Source organism: Grampus griseus, assembly GCF_964374135.1.
Source record: "Grampus griseus genome assembly, chromosome: 15".
Classification (NCBI taxonomy): domain Eukaryota; kingdom Metazoa; phylum Chordata; class Mammalia; order Artiodactyla; family Delphinidae; genus Grampus; species Grampus griseus.
The window spans coordinates 53324382-53351139 of record NC_139009.1 but is presented as its reverse complement, the minus strand read 5'-3'; the positions used below and the strand labels follow the sequence as shown (position 1 = coordinate 53351139).

The 26758-nt window shown below is 38.0% G+C and overlaps 1 protein-coding gene across 4 annotated transcripts in view; it reads left to right on the top strand.

Annotated features, from left to right (window-relative positions):
• The window catches only part of PELI1 (pellino E3 ubiquitin protein ligase 1), a 153616-nt gene that overhangs the window by 84332 nt on the left and 42526 nt on the right, over nt 1-26758 (top strand). Inside the window, exon 1 of one of the 4 annotated variants that reach the window (XM_082672122.1) lies at nt 21228-21530. The exons of the other annotated variants lie outside the window; for them this stretch is intronic. The gene's annotated coding sequence lies outside the window, so the exon portion shown is untranslated. Of the gene's footprint in view, nt 1-21227; nt 21531-26758 lie in introns of those variants that run through there. 4 annotated transcript variants of the gene reach the window in all.

The following is a 26758-nucleotide window of genomic DNA, read 5'->3' as shown; positions in this document are numbered from 1 at the left end:
AAACAATTTATTGTTTCTAATCTTCTGTGGCTCCAGAAATGAAATAATCAAGTTTATTTAAGTGAGTTTAAGTATTAGACCAATTTCTACTAATAAAGTTTGTGAGCTTTAGTATAGCTTTTTTTTTTTAATGAATTCATTTATTTTTGGTTGCATTGGGTCTTCGTTGCTGCACGCAGGCTATCTCTAATTGCGGCAAGCGGAGGCTACTCTTCATTGAGGTGGGTGGGCTTCTCATTGCGGTGGCTTCTCTTGTTGCAGAGCACAGGCTCTAGGCACGCGGGCTTCAGTAGTTGTGACGCACAGGCTTAGTTTCTCCATGGCATGTGGGATCTTCCCAGACCAGGTCTTGAACCCATGTCCCCTGCATTGGCAGGTGGATTCTCAACTGCTGTGCTACCAGGGAAGCCCTAGTATAGCTTTTATACCTTTTTTTTTTCTTTTCTTTTCCTTTCTTTCTTTTTCTAGCAGCTCAGAAGTTTTATTCTTACCTCTGGGTTAGTGGGCCCTATTTTGATTGCTGAATAAATGATCTCAAGATAATTAGCATTTTTACCATACAGGACTGTGAGATAACCGATGTTTTTTTCTTACTATGTTATTTTAATCCATTTTCCCTGTTTTATTTATAGAGATAGATTTGAAGTTTCTTATAAGCTAACCAGTTTGCCTGTGTTGTCACATATAAATGTTTGCCTTTTATTCACATGGCCAACCGTGTCAATAGCCAAGGCCACAATTCAGCATGTCATCAGTAAAAATTCACAGCAGTTGTATTTCTAAATCTTAACACCAAACACATCTCATAATTGAATAGAACTGTCAGATATTTACATTATGTATTCCATTTCTTTGTGTTTAAGTATCACCTATGTGTCTTCAGTTCTTAGCTCCATCGAATCCTCTAGTTGAATAATCCGTTGGAATTTGGAAATGGAGAGTAAAAAATGAGGGTAGATGGCTATTGTTGAGGAGTGAATAGTAACATTGTTTAGGAGAGCAAAATAATCGCTTAAGTGGTATACACTCGTGGTTCAATTAAATCTAGAAATTGAATAAACAAAAGTTTCAAGTGAACCTCAAGTTATGAAAGGGATTATTTCTTATTTTGTATCAATCTCACTATACCTATAAAACAAGGTTTTTACTGTGTTCCTTCTTATGCTTATCAATCAAGACATAATTCGACTCTTGATCATAATATCAGTATCAATATCAGCAGAATTCTAATGGCAATTTCTTCCCTCTGTGTTAAGAGTTACACATAAGCTCTAAACAGGCACAAGTTATCATCAATGTGATAATTCTCTTCTGTTTCCTGGACATGTTTGGTTACCCATGAGATCGAAGGGACCGCTTGAACCACACACTTGTTAGGTTTGGTTGCCCAGAATCTAGGTGCAGCAGGCTAGAGACTGGAAATTCCAAAACTTTCCCACGGAACAGATGAGAGCTTGAGGGACAGGGTATTCCTGGCAGGATCAGAACATTCCAGAAGGCATTTGGCATTTGCTCAGTGATTGCAACATAGCAGATATTTTTCCAAGGGGGAAGGTGAGAGGCAACAGTGACTGCCAGTGAAGACCATTCCCAAATCTCAGATCTGACTCCAAATTAGTGACAGGGTCACTAATCAGGCCCTTTGTGACTCTCGCAGCTTTACATGAGAATCTGTCTTCAGAGTGATTTGACCTATTCTGATTTTCTTATTACATATCACCTAGTTGTCAGCAACCCCTAGCCCAGTCTAACCCTCCAGTGTATTATCTGTTGGAATTTGGAATTGATGAGGGTCATAGCTATGGTTGAGGAATGGATAGCAAATTGCTTTGGATAGCAAAATAATCTCATAAATGTTATCATAGGGTTCTAACTGAACAATGAAATTTAGAAATGGAGTAAACAAAAGTTCAAACTGAACCTGCAATTACAAAAGGGCTTATTTTCTTATTTTATATCAGTCCTACTACTTCATGTGTACAGACAAGGTTTTCACTGATTTTTTTTTACTGAATTTATTCTTCTCAATCAGTAAAACTACTTCTGAGTGACAGAGCTTTCTTGAATTCTAGTCTTCTGGGAGGTAAGAATTACTTTTCACAATTCTCCTAAATATTGTGAAATCTGGCCAGTCAGAAACTAAAATGTAGATGTCTATCATAGTAATGATAATCTCATTAGCCAAGTTGCTTTCTTTAAAAGTATATACTACTGGTGGACTTTTTCAGCACCATTTTCCCCTCTATATCAAGAGATTATTTTTTTCATTTTCCAGATATAGTCTCTGAAATTCTTAAATCCAGGGAGAAACCAGTGAGTGCAAGCAAGATGTCCAATAAACAAAGGGAGACCCAGACTAACACACCATGACTTAGGACAGGCTATCGTGAGAGTGTGTAAGAGAGGGAATTATAGGAGAGTTTTACGGGAATCCTGGTTGAGGTTGGGAAGGAAACTGGAGTCTCTGATGTAGGGATACAAGTGTTGTGGTCAAGGGTAGTAAGATAGCACTAGAAGTGTCTCTGGGACTTGACTCAAAGAAATGCCTTAGTCTGGATATCTGACCTGGAGGGAAATTTTAAGGATGAGACCAAAGCAAAAGTCTAGTGGTGTATTTTCTTGGAAGTGTTGTCACCTCCCCCCAAAATGGTACTAGTGCGTAGAGGTGGGAAAGGGTAATTGTTATGATAATGTTTGGAGAATATGCTGTATCCCCTGTAGTAACCTGGGTAATGTTCTTCACTCCAGCATTGGCTTAGTATGTGAAGTAGAAAAAAAAACATATGACTACAATTTATAGAGGTCTTGGGAGGAATAAAATCTATCTCAACATGTAAATCACAGGCATACAGTTTTATTTATTGTACTAATCTAATGCCACTAAGTTAGTCAATCAGATTTATAACAAATCGTTCATGCCCATGTTGAGACAATTTCCTTTACCCATATGCATTCTGCAATCACTTGGTCTATTCTTACTAAAGTTTCCCATACATATACCCTCAAGTCCAAGTCAGAATTGTTTTCCTTTTCATCGACAAGGAAAAGTCTTTTCTGTTTGTGCCCCACCTCTACTTCTAGTAGTAGATCTAGTAGTGATTCTTCTAGTCAGCAGACATTCTCATTAGGTAGTATGTCTCTCATTTCCGCTTCGTTGAAATATCTTAGAACTGGATTTTTTGCCTTAATTAAGTACTCAATTCTCAGTCTTCTCTTTCTTTCAAGTCATATATTTGGCTAGTTTTTTAGACACTTTTATATTTATCTTTCTAGACCTCATGCCATTTCTACCTCTACATATGATATTTTTTTGTCACCTAGATAGGATTCTTTTTTAGTAAAAATGTCAGCATATCTAAAACCCAATATATTTACATCTTCTATCACCGTGAGTCATGATAACCCTTAAATCTACACATATTTGAGGGTGGGACACCAAATCGAGCCCAAGACTCATGGGAATATAGTCCCATCAAGTTTGCTGAAAATAGGAAATTTATTCTTCTTTTTATCTGCCCAAATTCTGGGGATTCGGAATAGATGACAATCCTGTTTTATATATACAGTTGATCCCTATTATTCGTGGAGTACATATTTGTGAATTTGCTTACTCACTAAAATTTACTTGTAACCCCCAATTCAATACTCATAGTGATTTGCAGATCATTCATGAACGTATGAAGAACAGACAAAATTTGAGTCACCTGGTGCTCACATTAGTACCTAAGACTGAGAAAGGCAATGCTCTGCCTTCTTGTTTCAACTCTCACACTGTCAACAGGTGTCTTTTTTGTGGTCCATTTAGTGAAAAACTTTTCACATTTTTATGCTTTTCGTTGGTGATTTCAATGTCTAAAACAGCCCACAAATGTAGTCCTGAGGTGCTGTCTAGTGTTCCTAAGTGCAAGAAAACTGTGATGTTGCCTTTGGAGAAGATATGTGTTAGTACAAGCTTCATTCGGCATGAGTTGTAGTGCTGTTGACTGTGAGTTCAATGTTAATGAATCAACAATACATATTAAATAATGTGTTTTTAAACAGAAGTACACATAAAACATGGTTATGTACTGATCAGTTGACTAAAATGTTGGGACCGGACACTCGCAGGAACTTAACTTTGTATTTCCTCTAAGAGCAATCATTCAGTATTTGCTAGTTCAGTGTTCACAGTGACTTTATCAAACATAACTATTACCAGTAATGAGATTCAATGGTGCATGTGTGTGTGTGTGTGTGTGTATTTTTCCATGTAGTAAAATTACTGCAACTGGCTAATACCTCACTAAACAGCATATTATAGTGTATAAGCCCCTGAAAAGTCCTGTAAGTTAAATCTAGCGACGTTTTATATACATATTTATCTTTTGATCCAACAATTGTATTTCTAGAAATCTATCCCAGAGTTACAGTGGCAAATAAAAGAACATCAATCACTACGAATCTTCTAATGGAAGTGCACAGCACCCCCTTTGATAGTCTTGACAAAATTGAACCTGAATCTGATTATGCCTCTAGATCTAACTACTAATTTGCAGAAAATGCAAAGGACAGAGGAATATGTGAAATATATGTGGATGCAATCAGCAGAATCCAGACGAGAGATTCTACTGGACAAATTACCTGGATTCTTTAACAACTAACAACTGCCATACACACACGCGTGCATGCACACACACACACACACACACACACAGCTTGGAGCTTAAAAGAGACTTAATAATCACTGGTAGTTTTATACAATAATGTTCTTAGCAGCTTTATTCTCATTAGCCAAAACTTTGCATTAAGCAAATGTCATCAACAGGAGAAAAGATAAACATATGTAATAGTGATAGCAATTATAAGAAACAGATTGATCCAACAACAAGGATGAATTTCACAGGCATTATACTGAGAAGAAGCTGAACATAAAATAGTATAAAGTTCTAGAACAGGCACTAATCTAAGGCTTAAAACAATCAAAGTTGTGATTGCCAGGGAGGAGGTAAGAGGCGCAGGGGAACCATCTAGGGAGAGGGAAATGTCCTGTGTGATGACCGAGGTTTACATACATATATCCATTTGTCAAAACTGTACAACTAGGATTTGTATATTTAAATACATGCACATTTTACCTCAAAAGACTGTAAAAAATAATTGAATGGAAATTGGAGAGTAGTTGGAGGTATAGATGATACAAGAATGACAGACTGTTGATCATTGTTGAAGCTGGGTGTTGAGTACATATATTATACTGCTTACTTTGTATATGTTTGGAAATTTCCATAACACAAAGGTTTTATGTTTTTTTTTTTTAATAGAGAGAAACTTAAGAAATATAACAACCAATGGCATTTACATTCTTTTTTGGATCTCAGTTCATAAAAACTGTCTGGATATTTGAGGATATTAAGGAAATATTCAAGAGAGGGTATTTTTAGCTGTGATAATTGCATTATAGTTATGTTCTTAAAATAAAGAATCCCACTTTTTAAGAGACACATATGGAAATACAGATGAAATTATATGGCATCTGGGATTTGTTTTGAAATAAACCAGTGGGTGTGGTAGAGGTAGAGATGAAACGAGATTGACCAGGAGTTGAAAATTGTTGAAGCTGGATGATGGGTACATGGGGTTCGTTAGACTACTCTCTGTCATTCTGTATATTTGAAATTTTCTGTAATAAAAAGATTTCCGAGTACTACATTTTAAAAAAAGTACTCCCATAAATTGAAAAACTCCAGGCTGGCTAAGTCTAGTCAAATGGATGGAACTGTATCTCTACTAATGTGCAATGCTGATTCTATCTGAGAAGAGACGGGGTAGATTGGGGACAGGAGCCTGGGCTGGTAACACTAGAAGGGGGCGTATGGTGACTCAGGTTGGGAGGCTGGGAGCTTTGCATGGTGACACAGTGGGGTGGGGTTGTGAAGAAACTGAGCTCTGAGAGGTAACTGTGGAGGCAGGACAAGCAGGAGACACAGATGATTAAGGCAGGATGTGAAACTGCATGGGGGAATTATGTGAGAAAATATTAAAGCAGTACCAGTTCAAGAGAGGTAGTTGTGAAGAATCAATCCTCAGAGAGGCAGAACTCAAATAGGAAATTTCTATTGGCAAAGTCCAGGATTCCTGTACTTAAGTTTACAAAGAGATTAAAACAAGCAAACACACAAACAGAAACCAAAAAAACTGAGGAGTTTAAGGAGTAACTTGCTACTTTACTTATTAAAGTAACTCAGAGGACTAGAGGAAACAAACATGGAAGATTGGGTTATGGGGCACCTACCTAGCTGGGAGGATGAAATAGGGAGAATTAAAGTGAGTATCGTGAGATTATAGTCTTATAACTTACCAAATTTAAATATGATTCTTTACCCAAAACCCTCTCCCAACCCTACCCTGGCTTCCCAGTATTCCCTAACCATGTAACAAGAGTTTCTATAGTACCACCTGAGACTGTAATGCTTAACAGTCAACGTGGTTTTTTTTTTACTTGAATACTAATGAAGTAGTATTTTAGGAAGTTGGATGTGTTCTTAAAAGTAATGGTATAGGGCTTCCCTGGTGGCACAGTGGTTGAGAGTCCGCCTGCCGATGCAGGGGGCACGTGTTCGTGCCCCGGTCCAGGAGGATCCCACATGCCACGGAGTGGCTGGGCCCGTGAGCCATGGCCGCTGAGCCTGCGCGTCCGGAGCCTGTGCTCCGCAACGGGAGAGGCCACAACAGTGAGAGGCCTGCGTACCGCAGGGGGAAAAAAAAAAAAGTAATGGTATATGGCTAAGTATTTGAAATAGTTTTCAAAAATAATGAAAAATAGGTTCCTCTATCATGGCAGACTGAGCTAATTGGAGCCACCTTTTCTGATACAAATATATAGACATGCTGGGTAAATATAACAACAGAAACAAAAATGAAGCTTGAGAGAAAGAGAAATCCCTGCTGCCAGAAAAAAAAATGTTGTGTCAGGGGAAAGGGACTCAAAGTCAGAGACCTGAATCTAGGCCTGAGGGGCTGGGGGCCAGGGTTTCAATGCCCACATGGGGACAGGAGATGTGCCCTCCCACCTGCAGAGCAAAGGTTAGAACTGGGACTCCTGCTAATGCCAGGACTTCTAAATAGCTGCACAATCAGTGAAAAGGAGCTAGAAAAGTTTTGTCTACCAGACTAGACAAGTAGCAAGCAGTTTGTTTTCTATTCTGATCTCTGAGTAGAGAAAAAAATTCTCCTTGGAGAAATCTAAACCCAAAGCTCCATAATTGGTGACTGTAGGGTCTGGATTTATACTACCTTTGTGATAAGAGACTCTCAAGTTGAGAAACTTTCATAAAAACTAGTCCAGGTAGTAAAAATATTATATACATATATATGTATACAATATACACATATATACATATATATATGATAAAGGACTTATAACTAGAATATATAAAGAATTTCTATTAATAATAAAAAGAAATTGTAATCGGAAAATGGGCAAGATTTTAACTTAAACTTTTCAAAGAAAGGATTCCCAAATGGCCAATATTCTTACAAAAAGTTGCTCTAACCATCAGGGAAATGGAAATAAAAAAGACAGTGGGATTCTACATACTCACTAGAATAGCTAAAATGAAAGTGACAGAAAATAGAGGTTGGTGAGAATGTAGATACATAAATATAAATAAGCATTTATTGTAAAAAAAATAACAATGACAGCTGACTTTTAGGGAGTTAAGAACAAGGTAGTACTAAAAACAATAATATGGAAGGTGGGGCAGGCAGGGTATGATCAGAATCTTTCTGAATTCCTTGTATTGTTTGGGAGCTGCTTTAAAATGTTGATTAAATAAGTATACCCTATTAAAAATCTAAGGGTAACCATTGGAATGATGGATATGGAATGTATAACCACCTAACCAGTCAATGCGGTTGGCATTTTGAGTAAGACATTTCTCCTTTGTGCAGTAATCCTGGCCCTGCCTGTGAAATGCCAATAGCAGTGCTCAGTCATTGTGAAAAACAAAAAATGACCACACACATTTCTAAATGCCCCCTAAGAGATCGGTGACACCACTAACTGGGAACCATGTTATGAGAAGGATAAAATGGGGGGAAATAAGGAAAACGTGAGCAGATCAATGGAAGCTAGGAAAGGGGTGGTGGAGGAAAAACAGGGAAGAATCAATTAAGGACATTGTCACATCCATTGGTTTTGTTTTGTAAACTCTTAGATTTAGAAAATACCTTAATTTGTTTTAAAGAACACTCATTTACCATCTGTATTTTTGCAAGGGTATTTTGTTTTGCAAAAAGATTCCCATTTCCTCTATCACAGTCAGAGGTACTGTCCTTTTCTATGAAACCTTATCTGCAAAAGATATCTACAACCTTATAGACAAATTTTCCACAGTAATGTATCTATTAAAGTCAATAAATTAATAATGGAATATCTCAAAGATTTAGAATCATATATTAATGATAATCCTTAACTGGTCTGAATATATAAAGCATTGGTTTTTCAACTATAAGTAATTTGCTGGTTAGACTCAGATCTAATCTTTTATTATTATTTTCTTTTATCAGGTTTTTAATCTTGAATAAGAAAATTAAAATTTTTGATAAAATATTTTTAAATTTCTTATATCCTTTCACTGTAAATATTGAAATACTCCAAAAGATACTGCTTTGGAAAAAGACACTAGGGACGTCTTAGCTGCCAAATGCAATGGGTTTTTTCAAACTTCATTTTACCCAACCTCCCCCATTCTAAAACACTTTCCTCCTTTGGAGTCCATGATAATGCATAATGGGTTTCTTCCTACTTCTCTGCTATTCCTTCTGTTTCATTCATGAATCTCTTTCTTCCTCTTGCCAGCCCTTAATGTTGGTATTCCTCAAGATTTTTTCCCTGGTTCTCAAGGATCAAGCTCTGAGCTCAGACAACCTGGATATGAATTCTAGATTCACAATTTTGTATAGTTCAGTAACCTCAGGCCTATAAGCCCTGGTTTATTCAAAGTTAAAGTATTGTATTAGTTAGGGTTCTCCAGAGAAACAGAACCAATAATATATACACACACACACACACACACAAAGATATTTGGCTTGCACAGTTATGGAAGTTGACAAGTCCTAAGATGTGCTGTCAGCAAGCTGGAGACCCAGGAGAGCTTATGATGTAGTTCCAGTCTGAAAGCTGACAGGTTCAAGACCCAGGAAGAGCCAATGTTTCAGTTTGAGTTCGAAGTCAGGGAAAGTTCAATGTCCATGCTCAAGGCAGACAGGCAGGAGGAAAAGCCTCCTTATTTGCAGAAGGGTCAGCCTTTTTGTTCTATACAAATTGGCCTTCAACTTGTTAGATGGGGCCCACACATTAGGGAGGACCCTAATGTAAAGAAGATTAGGGCCTTTACTCAGTCTACCAATTAAAATGTTAATCTGATGCAAAAACACCCTCAAAGACACACCCAGAATAATGTGTGTTTTTTTTGGTGTTTTAAAAAATTAATTTTAATTATAATGGGAAAATAAGAAATAACGATAGAACAACCTAAATGCATATGTAGCTAAACAGTATTAAAAAAACACTACAAAATATATATATATATATATTTTAACATCTTTATTGGAGTATAATTGCTTTACAATGGTGTGTTAGTTTCTGCTTTATAACAAAGTGAATCAGTTATACATATACATACGTTCCCATATCTCTTCCCTCTTGCGTCTCCCTCCCTCCCACCCTCCCTATCCCACCGCTCTAGGTGGTCACAAACCACCAAGCTGATCTCCCTGTGCTATGCGGCTGCTTCCCACTAGCTATCTACTTTATGTTTGGTAGTGTATATATGTCCATGACACTCTCTCACTTTGTCCCAGCTTACCCTTCCCCCTCCCCATATCCTCAAGTCCATGCTCTAGTAGGTCTGTGTCTTTATTCCCGTCTTACCCCTAGGTTCTTCATGACACTTTTTTTTTCTTAGATTCCATATATATGTGTTAGCATACGGTATTTGTTTTTCTCCTTCTGACTTACTTCACTCTGTATGACAGACTCTAGGTCTGTCCATCTCACTACAAAAAACTCAATTTCGTTTCTTTTATGACTGAGTAATATTCCATTGTATATATGTACCACATCTTCTTTATCCATTCATCTGTTGATGGACACTTAGGTTGCTTCCATGTCCTGGCTATTGTAAATAGAGCTGCAATGAACATTTTGGTACATGACTCTTTTTGAATTATGGTTTTCTCAGAGTATATGCCCAGTAGTGGGATTGCTGGGTCGTATGGTAGTTCTATGTGTAGTTTTTTAAGGAACCTCCATACTGTCCTCCATAGTGGCTGTATCAATTTACATTCCCACCAACAGTGCAAGAGTGTTCCATTTTCTGCACACCCTCTCCAGCATTTATTGTTTCTAGATTTTTTGATGATGGCCATTCTGACCGGTGTGAGATGATATCTCATTGTAGTTTTGATTTGCATTTCTCTAATGATTAGTGATGTTGAGCATTCTTTCATGTGTTTGTTGGCAATCTGTATATCTTCTTTGGAGAAATGTCTGTTTAGGTCTTCTGCCCATTTTTGGATTGGGTTGTTTGTTTTTTTGTTATTGAGTTGCATGAGCTGCTTGTTAGTTTTGGAGATTAATCCTCTGTCAGTTGCTTCATTTGCAAATATTTTCTCCCATTCTGAGGGTTGTCTTTTGGTCTTGTTTATGGTTTCCTTTGCTGTGCAAAAGCTTTGAAGTTTCATTAGGTCCCATTTGTTTATTTTTGTTTTTATTTCCATTTCTCTAGGAGGTGGGTCAAAAAGGATCTTCCTGTGATTTATGTCATAGAGTGTTCTGCCTATGTTTTCCTCTAAGAGTTTGATAGTGTCTGGCCTTACATTTAGGTCTTTAATCCATTTTGAGTTTATTTTTGTGTATGGTGTTAGGGAGTGTCCTAATTTCATTCTTTTACATGTAGCTGTCCAGTTTTCCCAGCACCACTTATTGAAGAGGCTATCTTTTCTCCACTGTATATTCTTGCCTCCTTTATCAAAGATAAGGTGACCATATGTGCGTGGGTTTATCTCTGGGCTTTCTATCCTGTTCCATTGATCTATATTTCTGTTTTTGTGGCAGTACCATACTGTCTTGATTACTGTAGTTTTGTAGTATAGTCTGAAGTCAGGGAGCCTGATTCCTCCAGCTCCATTTTTCGTTCTCAAAGATTGCTTTGGCTATTCGGGGTCTTTTGTGTTTCCATACAAATTGTGAAATTTTTTGTTCTAGTTCTGTGAAAAATGCCAGTGGTAGTTTGATAAGGATTGCATTGAATCTGTAGATTGCTTTGGGTAGTAGAGTCATTTTCACAATGTTGATTCTTCCAATCCAAGAACATGGTATATCTCTCCATCTATTTGTATCATCTTTAATTTCTTTCATCAGTGTCTTATAATTTTCTGCATACAGGTCTTTTGTCTCCTTAGGTAGGTTTATTCCTAGATATTTTATTCTTTTTGTTGCAATGGTAAATAGGACTGTTTTCTTAATTTTACTTTCAGATTTTTCATCATTAGTGTATAAGAATACCAGAGATTTCTGTGCATTAATTTTGTATCCTGCTACTTCACCAAATTCATTGATCAGCTCTAGTAGTTTTCTGGTAGCATCTTTAGGATTCTCTATGTATAGTATCATGTCATCTGCAAACAGTGACAGCTTTACTTCTTTTCCAATTTGGAGTCCTTTTATTTCTTTTTCTTCTCTGATTGCTATGGCTAGAACTTCCAAAACTATGTTGAATAAGAGTGGTGAGAGTGGGCAACCTTGGCTTGTTCCTGATCTTAGTGCAAATTGTTTCAGTTTTTCACCATTGAGGATGATGTTGGCTGTGGCTTTGTCATAAATGGCCTTTATTATGTTGAGGAAAGTTCCCTCTATGCCTACTTTCTGGAGGGTTTTTATCATAAATGGGTGTTGAATTTTGTCAAAAGCTTTTTCTGCATCTATTGAGATGATCATATGGTTTTTCTCCTTCAATTTGTTAATATGGTGTATCACGTTGATTGATTTGTGTATATTGAAGAATCCTTGCATTCCTGGAATATATCCCACTTGATCATGGTGTATGATCCTTTTAATGTGCTGTTGGATTCTGTTTGCTAGTATTTTGTTGAGGATTTTTGCATCTATGTTCCTTAGTGATATTGGCCTGTAGTTTTCTTTCTTTGTGACATCTTTGTCTGGTTTTGGTATCAGGGTGATGTTGGCCTCACAGAATGAGTTTGGGAGTCTTCCTCCCTCTGCTATATTTTGGAAGAGTTTGAGAAAGATAGGTGTTAGCTCTTCTCTAAATGTTTGATAGAATTCGCCTGTGAAGCCATCTGGTCCTGGGCTTTTGTTTGTTGGAAGATTTTTAATCACAGTTTCAATTTCAGTGCTTGTGATTGGTCTGTTTATATTTTCTATTTCTTCCTGGTTCAGTCTTGGCAGGTTGTGCATTTCTAAGAATTTGTCCATTTCTTCCAGGTTGTCCATTTTATTGGCATAGAGTTGCTTGTAATAATCTCTCATGATCTTTTGTGTTTCTGCAGCATCAGTTGTTACTTCTCCTTTTTCATTTCTAATTCTATTGATTTGAGTCTTCTCCCTTTTTTTCTTGTTGAGTCTGGCTAATGGTTTATCAATTTTGTTTATTTTCTCAAAAAACCAGCTTTTAGTTTTATTGATCTTTGCTATCATTTCCTTCATTTCTTTTTCATTTATTTCTGACCTGATCTTTATGATTTCTTTCCTTCTGCTAAATTTGGGGGGTTTTTGTTCTTCGTTCTCTAATTGCTTTAGGTGCAAGGTTAGGTTGTTTATTTGAGATGTTTCCTGTTTTAAGGTAGGATTGTATTGCTATAAACTTCCCTCTTAGAACTGCTTTTGCTGCATCCCATAGGTTTTGCGTCATCATGTCTCCATTGTCATTTGTTTCTAGGTATGTTTTTATTTCCTCTTTGATTTCTTCAATGATCTCTTGGTTATTAAGTAGTGTATTGTTTAGCCTCCGTGTGTTTGTATTTTTTACAGATCTTTTCCTGTAATTGATATCTAGTCTCATAGTGTTGTGGTTGGACAAGATCCTTGATACGATTTCAATTTTCTTAAATTTACCAAGGCTTGATTTGTGACCCAAGATATGATCTATCCTGGAGAATGTTCCATGAGCACTTGAGAAAAATGTGTATTCTGTTGTTTTTGTATGGAATGTCCTCTAAATATCAATTAAGTCCATCTTGTTTAATGTATCATTTAAAGCTTGTGTTTCCTTATTTATTTTCATTTTGGATGATCTGTCCATTGGTGAAAGTGGGGTGTTAAAGTCCCCTACTATGATTGTGTTACTGTCGATTTCCCCTTTTATGGCTGTTAGCATTTGCCTTATGTATTGAGGTGCTCCTATGTTGGGTGCATAAATATTTACAATTGTTATATCTTCTTCTTGAATCAATCCCTTGATCATTATATAGCGTCCTTCTTTGTCTCTTGTAATATTGTTTATTTTAAAGTCTATTTTGTCTGATATGAGAATTGCCACTCCAGCTTTCTTTTGATTTCCATTTGCATAGAATATCTTTTTCCATCCCCTCACTTTCAGTCTGTGTGTGTCCCTAAGTCTGAAGTGGGTCTCTTGTAGACAGCATATAAACGGGTCTTGTTTTTGTATCCCTTCAGCCAGTCTGTGTCTTTTGGTGGGAGCATTTAATCCATTTACATTTAAGGTAATTATCGATATGTATGTTCCTATTCCCATTTACTTAATTGTTTTGGGTTTGTTATTGTAGGTCTTTTCCTTCTCTTGTGTTTCTTGCCTAGAGAAGTTCCTTTAGCATTTGTTATAAAGCTGGTTTGGTGGTGCTGAACTCTCTCAGCTTTTGCTTGTCTGTAAAGGTTTTAATTTCTCCATCAAATCTGAATGAGATCCTTGCTGGGTAGAGTAATCTTGGTTGTAGATTTTTCTCCGTCATAACTTTAAATATGTCCTGCCACTCCCTTCTGGCTTGCAGAGTTTCTGCTGAAAGATCGGCGAGAATAATGTTTAACCAAATATCTGGACATTCCATTAGCCTAGTGAAGTTGATACATAAAATTAACCATTGCAAGTACTTATCTCATAGGGTGGTAGCAAAGATTAAATGAAACATTATACAGCAGTTGCTTGGCACAAATAAGATCTTAATAATGCAGTAAATATTAAATACTGTCATCATCATTACTCTACACACTCTTCCTGGGTGATCTTATCCACATTCTTGGATTCGGTGATGGAATGAGTCCTAAATATTTATCTTATGTTTACTGATTATCATAGAATTCATTTCAAGCTTACATGTCCAAAATAAAATTCATCATTATCCTTCTCTACAAAGTTGCTTCTCCTCTAGTGTTCACTATACTAATGAATAACTCCAATATGTAATGCCCAGTTACACAATCAGAAACCTCCACATTATTCTTCCCTCCTTTTCCTTTTACCTCCCACATCCAATCAGCCATCAAGTCCTGTTCAGTCTGCCTCTTAAATGTCTTTGGTATCTTTCTCTTCTTTTCATGCTCCACAGCTATTTAGTTTGTCCATCATTTCTCACCTGAATTATTGCATATTCTCTTAACTGATCACCGTGCTCAAAGATAAATATGATTTATGTCACTCCTCTGTTTAAAATCTTTCAACAGTTCCTCATTGCCAAACTTCTTGGCATGGCACGGCATGGCATACAATGACTTTTGTGATCTGATGCCAGAAAATTCCCCCAACCTCAACATTCAGGGTGCCCATGTTACACCCTATGATCTGGCCATACTGAACTGCTTGTAGTTCTCTAAATAGGCCCTGCTATTTCATTTTTCCATGTCTATTCTTAAAGTGCTACTTATACTGAAATGTCCTTACTTACCTGATGAACACCTTCTCATTTTTCGGGACTCAGCTCAACCACCAACTCCTCTTAGAAGTGTTTTCTGACTGCATTCTCATGAAAAATTGATTATTCCCCCGTCTACACTCTCACTATTCCCTGAACATCATTCTAGAAAAGTGCCTATAAAATTTTATTGCACTTATCTATTCACTTGATTGTAAGCTTTTTCTGGGTTGGGAACATGGCTAATTAATCTTTGTGTCCGTAGCCTGGCACCATAGTAGATGCCCAATAAGTATGTGGTGAAAGAATGAATGCATGAAATTTGAGGTACAAAAATACAAGTAATTATTCCATGAGTAAATAAATCGATAGGGATGGAAACACAATCTAAATTTTCTCTTCATGAGTTTTCCACTTCTCTCATTATTCAGTATTTTTTAAAGTTCCAAAATAACTGCTGGCACTCATGTTGGTTGGACTAATACTGAGAATATATAGGCTGCATTCTTTGGTGTACAAGCATACTCCTTTAAAACATTAAAATCTTAACTAGCTTGTCTTTGACATTTTCCAAATATATCTAAAATGTCAGAGCCAGCATTTGGGGCCTACAAATCTTTTGAGTGAAAGCCCAGGCCTTCAAATTGTGTGCCATTCACAGGTTTAAAATAGGAACATGTTCCATGTTGGCTATGAGCTATTTGGAGACTTTGAGGACATTAGGAGAGAATAATTTTATTTGGGGGAGGAATGTTGGAAGGTAGGAGTTTTGAGAGAGAACCTATTTATTATCTGAATATTGAAATGAACACACACACATGCACGACCACACACACACATACTTTATTACTCTCAAATCCAAGAAGCTCAGCAAGAGTCCGATATGCAGTCCAAAATGCAGTCTGGGGTTTTTCTGATCCCAAAGGGAAGGCTGCCTGAATTTTTAGCAACAAAAAATAACTTTTAGCATACATGAATTAACAGTATATAATCATTTGTCCATATAAAGTAAGAGAAATTTGGACTAAACATAAAAAGATATGTTCACTTGCAGGAAATTAAAATTTTCCAATAAAAGGAGAAAAACAAGTTTGCAACAGTTTTTTCAACTCATAAGAAAAGTTTGATGTGTCCAATTTCCTCTGCATCATTTAGATAATGCATTTAGATAAATCTAGTAAATTAGATTTATCACATGATGTTTTAGAGAAAGGTACCAATATTGTGATTTTTCCTTATGTTCATATCCTAAATACCATTTTTATTTGCTTGGGGGAGAGTAGAAACATAGTTTTAGTTGATTTTTACATAGTCATACAGTAGAGGAAATGCTGAAATTTACTGAGCAGCTTCCCAAGATGAAAAACTTTTTAGAATTTAAGGGATAAAAATAATCCAACTTGTTAGTCCCTTAGGATTCACTTTCTTACTGAAATGGCTAGATATCTGAATATACCAAATTTGAAATTGCAGATAACAATAGATTAGCTACTTCAGTCAAGGAAATGAAGGTATTAAACTAGATATGTGGACTGAGTAGATGGTAATCAGAGGTACACTCACTTTCCATGACTGAACTGTCCTCTGTTCAAAGGACTACAGATTTTGAAGAACTATACAGAACTGTGTGGTGGATACAATTTCAAAAAGAGATTCACAGATTTTAGTATATAAGTGAATGCCACCTTGATTTTCTACACCTAACTTTGGAGCACAAACCCCACCATATGTCTAAAAGGTGGTACATCTATCTTATTTTTGTGGATCTGTTTTAAAGTAACACATATTGACTGAGCATTTACTATATTCCAAGGACTACGCTAAGCAATTTACATGTATCTTCTCCTTCAAGGAAAACTGAAGAATTAATAGTAAGTGATGTTCATACAAAAGATGAACTATCCTTGGAATTATAGTGACAATTATGAACTCCAGAACATGTGTTGAAGTTATTGGCCATGTGGCCAAATTCTGGGCAATGTGCGGGTCTGCCTGATTCTGGGAAATACACTTGATGAAACTACTTTTAGGCCTGTGGCTATTCTGATTAGGTTCAGCTGTACATAGCACAGACTACAAAATAAATATGCCTTTAAACAAGACAGAAGTTTATTTCTCTTTCACTTAAAAGAAGTCAGGATGTGAAAAGTCCAGAGCTGTATGTCAGTTCCATGGTCATTAGGGACACAGATTTCATCTATATTTCTGTTTTTATTAGCTATACCTATTATTATCTATACCTGTTTATTATTAGCTATACCTGATTGTTTTATTTTTGAGGGCTGTTCTAAGGTTTAGAATATGCATTTTTAATTTATCAAAATTTACCTTCAAATAATAGTATAATGTAAATTCTAATGATATAATTCCATTTCCTGCTTCCATCCTTTGAGTTCAAATAGTTATTGTGGTCAAGCATTTTACTTCTACTTATATGTTATAATTTTTGCTTTAAATAGTCAATTATCTTTTAAAAATTTTTTAAATGAGGGGAAAGTCTTTTATATATTAACTCATGTAGTTATCATTTCTGGCACTTTTCATTCTTTAGCATAAATCCAAGTTTCCATGTGGTTTTGGTTTTTTATGCCAAAGAAGTTGCTTTAACATTTCTTGTAATGCAGTTCTGCTGGCAACATTCTCTCAGCTTTTGTTTTCTTTAGCCTTCATTTTTGAAAGATATCTTCTCTAAATATAGGATTCTATGTGACAGACTGTTTTTTCTTTCAGCACTTTAAAAATGCTCTTTCATTGTCTTCTGACTTGCATAGTTTCTAATTAGAAGTTTACTGAATTTTTGTCTTTGTTTCCTTACACATAACCTACCTTTTCTTCCACCAGCTGCTTTTAATCTTTTCTTATCACTAGTTTTCAACAATTTAATGATGTCTTTTGCAGTGGTTTTTGTGAGCATGTGGGAATGTGTGTGTTTATCCTGCTGAGGGTTTACTGAGCTTCTTGAGTCTCTGGGTTTATAATTTTCATCAAATTTGAAAATACTTTCAGCCATATTACTAATAATTTTTCTATCACCCCTCTCACCCTCCTCTCGTCTGGAACTCCAGTTACACCTATATTAGAATATTTGGTATTATCCCACAGATCACCAAGGCTCTCTGGTTTTTTCTTTTTTTCTTTTTGGTTTTTGTTCTTTGTGTGCTTTATTTTGGCTAGATTCCACTGTTATGTCTTCAAGTTTACTCATCTTTTCTTATGAGTGCCTAATCTACTTCTGAGGGTTAATCTGATCCAGTGAAAATTTTATTTCAGAAGTTGCAATTTTAATCTCTAGAAATTCTATTTTTATGTCTTTAATTTCTCTTTCAGTATATAGAACATATTTATAATAATTGTTTTAATATTTTGACTGCTAATGCTACCATCTCTGTCATTTTTGGCTTTGTTTATTGATTTTTTTTCCTGAAAATGTAATAGATTACATTTTCCTACTTTGTAATATGTCCTAGTTCTCTTGCTAGTTCCAACGCATCTTCATGCCCTTCCTGCCTACTCTTTAAGTGCTGATGTTCCCAGCACTTAAGACGTAGGCAGGAAGAGCATGAAGATACCTTGATGCTATTATTGGCTCCTCCTTTTCTGCTGTGCATTCTCTCCCTGGCTGATCTCATCTGCTCCCAGAATTTCAGTTACCATCTATATGATGGTATGCTCCGATTATATCTTCTGCTGTCCAGATTTCTCTTCAGAGCACTAGATTCATATGTATAACTGCCCACTCCACTTCTCCACCTAGATTCAGAGCCATCTCAAACTCAGCATATCCAAAATGAACTCGTCAAATTCCCCCTCAAAATCTGCTCAATGTCTTGTATTCCCTAACTCAGTGAATGGCATCACTGGCTCATAATCATACAAGCCAAACATCTGTGAGTCATCATCTTTCTCCTTCCTTGTAGTAGATATTGTGGTTCTCCCCTTCTCAGCCTCCATTCTTCTTTTTCTAGGTAATTACCTCAATTTTCATTGGGATAGCCACACCTTGTCATCACAGCTTTGGACCTAGAGGCAGGGCATATGTCTTTATCCTAAGATAACTAACCTCATGCCATCCCCTGGCCACCATGAATCAATTCTTGAGGCTTCTGGGAAAGTTTTCTCTCCTTTCTAAAAGAGTTTTCATAAATACTCGCTCTTCTTCTCTTCTTGGACCTAGATGGTGAAACTCACAGCCATAAGAATTGTTGGCAACGTAAAGCCAATACTAAGGAAAGAAAAGCAGTGAAACAAGAAAGAAACGTGTCCTTAATGACAACACTGAGCTGTTGAATCATTCAGCCCTGTAGCCCATCTTTTCACTGGACTTTCTATCTAGACAGGTCAATATTGGTTTATTGGTTAAGCCAGTTAGAGTTGAGTTTTTTGCTGCTTGCAACCCAAAGCATCATAATTGATAACTTTCCTTCACCCTTCACCCCCAAACACAGGAAATTTACTCACTAGGTTCTAGTAATTCTATTCCTTAAATAGTGTGTGATTTCCCTCAGTTCTGTCTCTTGCTAGTGCCAGTGCCAGTTCAGGCTCTCTTTTTTTAAATGCATAAAATGCATTTCTAAAGTGTATACCTTACCAAAATTTCATCTGCTTCCAATCCTGGCATGGCTTTCCCTTGCTTCTAGAAAAGACTCTACATTCTTTGTGTATTGTACAAGGTTCTTCATGATCTGTCTCCTTTACCTTCTTGTGTCTCCTTTGGCCACTCCCTTCAATCCCATCCTACCACAGGCAATGCTGAACTCTTTGCTGAACCAAAATACTCTTTGCTCTCACGCCTCTAGCACTTTACTCTCGCTGCCCTAACCGTAACCCTAACCTATGCTCCCAATACTCTCACTCACTTCTCCCTTCTCCTTCCTCCACCAGAGCACACAAACACACTAACGCCTAGTCATCCTCAAGTTTAAATGTTCTTTGAAGCATTTCCTGACCCTGCCTGAGTCTGGGGTAACTGTGTGTTAAGGCACCTAATGTACTTTCCTACTAAAGTATTTATCACACTGAGTCTGTTTATTTACCTGGCTCCTCCTCTGCACAGTAAGCACTTTGAAAATAATAAATCCTTCTTTTACATTCCTGTATCTCTATTTCTGGGAACTAATAAAGTGCCTGAGACATAGTATACTCAATAAATGTTTTTTGAATGAATAATTATGTGGTCTGCAAACATAAGGATACTTGATCTCGAAACTCTCTATCCGAAAACCTTAACTTTTCCTGTATTCCTGATTTCTAAGCATTAATCTTTTTCTTCCAGAATATGGGGTTCTAGGTAGGCAGAGAAGGAAAACAAAAGAGCTTGACACAGGCCGCCTATAGTCCTCTGGAGATCCACTAACATGTCCTGCCTTTCACCACTCTCCTCCACCACCTGTTCACACCTGGGTGCCCTTTGTGGGTGTCGACTTAGCTGATGAGCCCAACAGCATACTCAGACCTTGCTTCAGATTTCTCTTATTGCCAAATGAAAGCTGGCCGATGTATATACTGTAAACAATGTTCAAATTTCCACTTATCTTTTGAACTTCTACTTTATGAAATTTGTATTTCTTAAAAATTGTAGGCCTTAAAATTTTAGAAATCTGGATTATTTTGCACTGATCAAGTAAGATACAGCGATCTTAATCCCAAGCTTTACCTTTACTGGCCTTAAAGTTAGATGTGACTAATTGAGCGAAGAAATGAACTACCGGAATCTGACAGTGGCAATGTTCCTAGCCGTTTTGTAACCTAATTAACTGTTATGTTATTGGAAGCAACTACCTTTCTACAAGTCTTAGGTTGAAAAAAACAAAAACAAGCAAAGAAAACCTTGAATTTAAGGCAGAGAGGATTCGCCTGAGGGAAGGGTGGGAACTGGGTATTCGTGATTCCGAATTTATGGGATAAAATTAAGCAGCAGGGAAGACCGAGATATGGTGAGGAAGTCAGATTTCACTGGGCACTTATGAGTGGTGAGGGTAGGAGTTGGAGGTGGAGCGAAGTAAGAAGGACTAGGGAAGAGCGGGATCCCTAACAGCACCATAATACAAGGAGGGCCTTGTTCAGCCAGGAGCAGCACTGAACACGTACCCTTCCTTAGTGTGTCGGTGAGCATAGTAACAGTGGGGCCGAGCCTCTCCCCTCGAGCATGCGTGGTGCAGAGCGAGCCCGGAAACGATCTCAGCAAGGTACACCTTTTTTCTTCAGTCAGAGAACTACAACTCCCAAGAGACCACTCGGCGCTGCAGCGCCGCCTCCCGCTGTGGCCCTGCCCCGTCCCCTCCCTCCGGCCCCGCCCTCCAGCTAGTCCCCTCCCCTCCCTCCGAGCGTGTGTCAGTGACCCAGAGGCGGTGTGAGGCGGAGGAACCGTCGGGGGGCGCCGCCGCCGCCTCCAGCAGCTGCACAAGCCGCGCCGCGCGTTCGGATTTGCCTCGAGCCCTCCGGGAGCGCATCACAAAGCGGACCCCACGGCTTTCCCTCCGCCCGCGGCTTCTCCAGCTCCTGGCTCTGCGGCCAACTTCCTCTCGCCGGGCTCGGCCGGCAGGCGAGGAAGGCTGCGGTGGAACGCTGGGCTGTCTGCTCGTGCTCCTCGCGCACGCACCCTTCACCCCCCTCGCTCCGGGTCTCGGGGCCGTGCTGGGATTCCGGCCACCAGCAATTGTCCGGTGAGTGTGGCCGCGGCGTGCCGTGGGAGGGGTCGCGGCGGGGCCACCGAGGGATGCGGGCCAGGCGGGCGCGCAACTTCCTCGGCGGCTTCCCCCGGCGGCCGGCCGGCTCTCCCCGCCCGCCTGCGCGCCCCCGCGCCGGAGGCGGCCGAGAGAGGAGTTTGCGGCGCCTGCATCCCGCGCTCTCGCAGTAGGAAGCGCCTTTGTCAGGAGCCGGCGGGCGCCCCCTCCCCCTCCGCCTGAGTGCGGGCGCGCGGCAGCCAAGTCCGAGCCCCGCGCCCTACGCCCCGCGCCCTACACCCCGCGCCGGGCCGCCAGCTGCTGGAGGGGAGCTCCGCGGGGGCGGGGAGCAAGACAGAAAAAAGAGAAACAAAGGGGGTGGTGGGCTTTTGTTTGTGCGAATCTGATAACTTTTTCCTTCCTTACATAACACAGACTCCCGAGTTAGTCATTCTTTTTTTTGTTACGATTATTGCCATCATCTTTGCGTGTCCTTCGCGTTTTCTTTCATCTCTGGATCTCAGAGCACTTAAAAACACTAATTAATTACACCTCCGGGGCCCCTACGAAACACGTTAATAAGCCCGTTTCCGTAAGTGGGTAAACTGAGGTCCAGAAGAGCTCTCTAATTGATGGATACGCTTGCTCTTCCACCGCACCTGGTGTCTGAGGACCTGAAAGCATCTATGAGTAAGAACTCGTTCTTCAGTGCCCCGTGGAAAAGTTAAAGGTGCTCATTTTACTTACAGGCTAACTAAAGTCTAAAAGAAGTAGGGGTGATTGTTAGGTAGTTCAAACAATAACTCTTCTTACATAGTGTTTGAATCTTAAAACCTCAAAAGAGTCTTGAAAAATACTCCGAGTGGGGAAAATACTGTACATCACAAACTCACCTCACCCATCTACTTTTATTTTTGTACATGCAGGTCTCTTACAAGGCGGGAGAGCAGTGATGGGGGATGGGGGTTGGGGGAGGGAGGGCAGAGATTTTTTTAATGGAGGCTTAACAGATTTTAATCACTACACACAAGGAAATGTGTCTTGGTTTTAATAGCACCAACAACCTTCCCATCGTTTAGTCATCAGATAATTGAGTGAGCACTTTATCCATAAGACGCCGGTTGTGCTAAGAACTGACGCTTTAAGTGTACGAAACGGTCATCTATTTGTTTTGGTTCAAAGACTGTGTACTTCTCTTACTCTGCAAAATGTTATTTTGTTTTCTTAGCAGCTGATCTTTTGTTTTAGAACTGGCTTTGTCTTTTTCTACATTGAGTATGTGTTACTTTTGTAGCTGAGCAGAATCGTAACAGTGTTGTTGTTGTTGTTTAGTTTGCATAGTAGCGTGAATTTAAATTTTTGAATTGTGGAGAAGGTTTGGTTTCTCCAGTTCTTCGGTTTCAGTTTATGACGTTTTCTTTATAGCTAACAGAGAAAATGTTTTCTCGGTGTGATCAGATTTATATCTTTCAAAACATTGTCCTTCTTGTACAAATACAGCATATGAATTCCTTATGTTTTTTATTCACATCAAAAACCTCTTCTGGAGGAAAATACATAATTCTGAGGACAAGTTTGTTTATTTTGGTAGTTGAACCAAACTGGAAGGTACTAAAAATTTAAATCAAGTATCATTTCTACTAGTTATTTCCTGAGATGAATAATGATCAGAACTGTAGTAACAGTACTTTCTCTTATCCTAAATTCTCTTGAATTTAATTTTGTATTTTATAGTTGCCCCCAGACTTTAGATTCTGGTGGTCCCATCAGAAAAGGAAAAGGCATTTGTTATTTTAATATTTTTCCCCTAATCCTCTAACCTGTCCCCTTTCTGTAGTATGTTGAAAGAGATCTTGAGTTTAAAAAATTGAAAAATAAGTTGTTTGGAACATACAGTTAAGTGTATGGAAAATTGTATGTAGTGAAGTGGTTATAGTACTTCATCTAATAAATTTAAGACTTTTAAAGAGAAAACTGTCACCTAGGTTTTTATTAATATTATAGAAGTGCTGTAATGTAATAATAGTAGTATTTATTGACTTGAAAAAAAAGTGATCTGGGAATTGTGCCTTAGTGGCGGATTGGGGGGAGGGGGCGGAAATCTGTGCTCTCCTTAAAATTTTCATTTAGGTGACCTTACAGTTGGTTATGTTGAACTTTTTCTGTAGTGTTTACAAACCAAATTTGCCAGAGGCATTTGTACTTTAAGGTAGCTACTAACACAATGTCTGCTCAGTCACTGGAGTCCAAAGGCAGAAGTTAGTGTTGACTGTCAAAGGCTGGCATTGCAGGTTTCCTAGTTTCTTTGGGACCCCTTAAAGGAAATGAGTGAAAAGTACAGGGCAGGAAACTGAGTCTAGTACTGCTGAGCTACAGAGCCAAGTTTCAAGGGAAAGCGTGAGTGTGTTTGCCTTTGTCTTTGTTTCAGCTTCCTTTCTGGTTGTCAAAATGTCACTTATATATGAAGAGTTCTGTCAATTCAGAATATGCCTAATTGTGGTTGTCCAGTAGGTCAGATGATAAGGACTATAGTAGTCCTGCTCTGCGAACAATTGTTTTCAGACAGAAGCTTCTGTAACTGATAGAGATTTTAAGCTGGAGGAGGTAGAATTGAAAACTAACATTCTTGCATACATACATCTTACCATGGCATGTCAATATAGACCTATTCTCATATTTATTAAATCAGAAAGGCTTATATTGATTGTTTTATTTCATCTGTTTTAACTGTGTATATGAAAACATAATGACAAACACATGATGGCACTGAGAGATGGTTCTAGGAGTTTCTTTGGAAAAATCATCTTATTTCATAAAGTTACATTTGTGTCTTTTAATTGAGGAGAATAAAACAAATTTAAAAGCCAGTAGAAAGAAGGAAGAAAATCAGTAGAATGAAGGAAACCTGGTGAAGATGTTTTTATAGAGAACAATATTACAGATTCCTGACAACATTGTATGAGGGACAAAATTGTAGCTAAAGTCTGTAAACAGTGAATTCCACTTAGCATTTTCTGTTTGTAGATCTCTAGCCATCTTTTCATGATTCTCTCTAAATATATCACACAGGAAAAGTAAATAGAAAGCATTCTTTCAAGGCATTTGGGGTGTTGGAGTATTTTTTTACACATGTGGTAGTGGAGGTTTATTGTTTTTCATTAAGTTTGACCTCTGCTAGAGAATTTTCCCCAGACTAATGTGTGGGAACCTCAAAACAAGAAATATTGGACACTGAAAGAACTAGATATAATTTCAAGTTGTACCACTAGCTTGTTTTATGTTCTCTTGAAAGATCCCTTCTAATAGTTGTGCCTTCCAAAGGCTGAAAATAATTGCACTTAGTAGGTCCTACATAGTTTTTGTTTTTGCTGAATGAATTTACAAGTAATAAAGAGAAAGCACAAGATTTCCTGAGTCAGAGAATTTCTGATTTTTTTCTTTTTAAATAGAAGTAACTGATGAACATGTGATTGGAGCCCTTCAATTAGCATAGCTTCCTTCAGAAGTAAACTTAAGAGGAAGAGAGCTTCATCAGGTGATTTAAGAGAACTGAATTGCAAATGAGTCTAAGAACACCTGATTATTTTTTCAGAATGTTGTATATGATGTTTTAGATTTTTTGCCACAATAAACTCCGTTTCAGAGAAGCAGAGTTCTACATGTTACTCCTTGTATCACGCCTGTAATGCTTTTATACACCTCAAAATACCATTTACAGAAAAATAGAATATGTTGCTGGTGCCTATGGGAAAATCCTGATGTTTGTCATCCCTCAGTTAATCGTGACCATTCATGTAGTTAAAAGTTTTTAATTGAGTACACATGTAATTTACTTTTCAAAGAATTTATTGCTGATTTTTATTTTATAATGAACCTCTTGGGATGTTGCTAGTTCTAAAAATATGTAGTACCTCCCAGTTTCCCACCATGTTCTGCAGTTTCTTTTTCTATTAATTTTTTGGCTGCAATTTGCTTTTTCCCCTAAATTGTCTAAAATGAGCTCAGAAATGTTTAAACATACTTGACAAGAAATACAGTCAGTAATTTATTATGCTAAGCTTCAGCTAAATTTCCAGATACTAGGTATGTGAATCTGTTTTAGAGATAGAAGTATACTTACTTTGAAGGGGGCTAAAGCAGGGAAATAGCCAATAGATTTCATCTTGGGTATCAAATCTGATTGCCTGGTAGTGACTGCCTGGAGTGTTATGTTTAGAAAATTGGGAGTCCTGGTTCAGACTCAGCAGGAGCGAGTGCTGTGATTAGCAATTTCTGCAGTTGGGTGGGTGGTGGGCTTTTGGTATGAATGCCAGATATTCATTTTGTACTTTTTGGATGCCTTTTATGTGTCAGACACTGGTCTAGATGCTGATATCACACAGACTAAAATCTCTGCCTTATGGTGTTTACATTCTAATAACAAGACACAGACAATAAAAAGGTAAAATATTTTGTGTTTTAATGACAAATGACCTGGTTTCTTTAAAAAATAAATAACAAGAAATGGGGGGGGATATAAGATTAAAAGCAACTAAAGGGGGCATATCCACCAAATGTATCGTGTGGACCTTAGATCCTGCTTTGAGCAAACTAACTGTAAAAGGACATTGATGAAAAATTTGGACATTGATGGGTATTTAATAAAAAGGAATTGTCAATTTTTTTTAGGGTATAGTAATGTTTTATGGTTTTAAAACAAGAGTCCTTACCTTTTGGGGGTATATTTATAAATTAAAATATGATATCTGGGGCTTCCCTGGTGGTGCAGTGGTTGAGAGTCCGCCTGCCGATGCAGGGGACACAGGTTCGTGCCCCGGTCCAGGAAGATCCCACATGCCGCGGAGCGGCTGGGCCTGTGAGCCATGGCCTCTGGGCCTGTGCATCTGGAGCCTGTGCTCCGCAGCGGGAGAGGCCACAGTGGTGAGGGGCCCGCGTACTGCAAAATAAATAAATAAATAAAATCTGATATCTGGATTTTTTTACTTTAAAATAATTTGCAGGGGAGAGGAGCATAGATGAAACAATATTGGCCCTATATCGAAAAAATTTTGAAACTAGATAATGGATACATGAGATTTCTTATATTCTCTCTACTTTTGTGTATGTTTGAAAAATTCCATAATTAACAGTTTTACACACACAAATAAAGCAGAAAGGGGGAAGAGGGAATATGTGGGATGTGAATATGGGATGGGAGTGAGAAGGTGATAGTTATTTGAGTAAAGACC